Genomic DNA, 1,637 nt, shown 5'->3' with positions numbered 1-1,637 from the left:
TACGAGATTTACATTGTACACAAACCGCTGACCATGTATTTGACATCAGTACTGTTTTATATTTTCCCGAGATATGAAATGTAGAAGGGTGTATACTTCGCATTACCCTCCTCAGATATTAGTAATATCTTTCTTTGCAAACAAAAACTGCTTCTTAGAGAATAAAAATTTGCTAGCCCTTTTTTAATATGATATCAACTATGATGCTGCCTTTGCAGATGCAGATATCGGTGTGCTATTTGTGGCTTTAGCTCTGGCTGTGGTTTCAGCAGAAGAGGCGGAGGAAAACACTCGTCTTCTGCTCGGGGCTCATCCTCAAGTGACCAGTCAACACAGCCTTACCTTCGCGTCCTCTTCGGGCCCCTTGTAAGTCACTAGATGAAATAGTCTCTGTAATGCTTTGCATCAATGCTTCGTTACTGAGTGTATATTCTGTTCTGCATTCGTTATTTTGTATAGTTTTCTGTGCTGATTTGTAGTCATTGCTTCATTATCTGATGCAACTGGGTGACACATTTCAAGAATTTTATCTTAGATTTTAAAAATACCTCTTTTTCTCCCTTTGTTAAACCCGCAGGAGTCCTTCCCGGGCCCGCTTTTTAGCATTTCAAACAGCGCTGCACCATCGAAGCCACGCCCTTTACACGACACATAGACCATACCCCCCAACGCCCCCTCAGTCGTGCACCCACTGGTGTACCACGCCCGAAAATCAGTTCTACTGCTGCGAGCACGGGCCCACCAAACCTAGTAAGTACCCCCATATAGAGTGGTATGTGATTTATCGAGGCTGAGAGTGTAATTGACAAAAATTTTGAAATGTAAACAATAACGCATAAGGGAACGGATCAAGAAATTAAATTTACCTAAATAGGTCAGTGAATGAATGATGAAAATGGATGAAAAACTGGCAAGTTGATCGTCAGAGAGTGACGAAAATGAAGTAGTGAGTTGAAACTTATCGTACTTTTTATTTTAAGAGCATCATGAAAATTTTTATTTAAAAACGCACCTACATTCTTTGTTACCATTCTTTATATTTTCTTACCATAATAATTCATCTTACCAGGAAGATCACTGAGCTTATCTCAAAATTCTCTCTCACTCCCACCCCTCTCTCCCAATTCTAATCTCATTTCCTCTTCTAGTTCAGTGTCACCTAACCCCTCTCGTTTTCTCATTCGTTCCCTAACCTCTTCAACAGCATTGCCTCCTTTTGGGAGACCCGGATGCTGCCCCGCGTCCCTCCTGAGTGCCCGAACCCGGTCGGTCCTCCAGAGACCCCCCCAGACCACGCTTGCACCAGGAACCCCAGACAAATGCTGCTTCGACCGTGCCCGGGGGGTCATGTTTGAAACCGCGCAAACCGTGTTTTCCTTTTTAGGTTCCTGAAGGTCGCTGATTTTGGGGCTAAAAAAAAATTCGGAAACATTGTTTTAGAAATAAAGCTTTCGATTTAAATAATGATGTTTTTTAGTATTTTCCTTTTTGCCAGAAAACATTATTCTACCCTTTTTCATTAAGTCAAAAATCATAACACTTTTTTTCCTTAAATTTCAATGGTTATTTTTTGCATAAATACATTTATATTACTTTTATTAATATAAATGATTTATGGGCCCCCAAAATTTTTATGT

General features: G+C 40.4%; 1 pseudogene; it reads left to right on the top strand.

Annotated features, from left to right (window-relative positions):
- The window catches only part of LOC119586627, a 2,052-nt pseudogene extending 660 nt beyond the window's left edge, over positions 1-1,392 (top strand).
- Positions 1,393-1,637: the final 245 nt, after the last annotated feature.

This window comes from Penaeus monodon, chromosome 21 (assembly GCF_015228065.2).
Source record: "Penaeus monodon isolate SGIC_2016 chromosome 21, NSTDA_Pmon_1, whole genome shotgun sequence".
NCBI classification, from domain to species: Eukaryota; Metazoa; Arthropoda; class Malacostraca; order Decapoda; family Penaeidae; genus Penaeus; species Penaeus monodon.
This window is presented reverse-complemented; position numbering and strand designations above follow the sequence as displayed.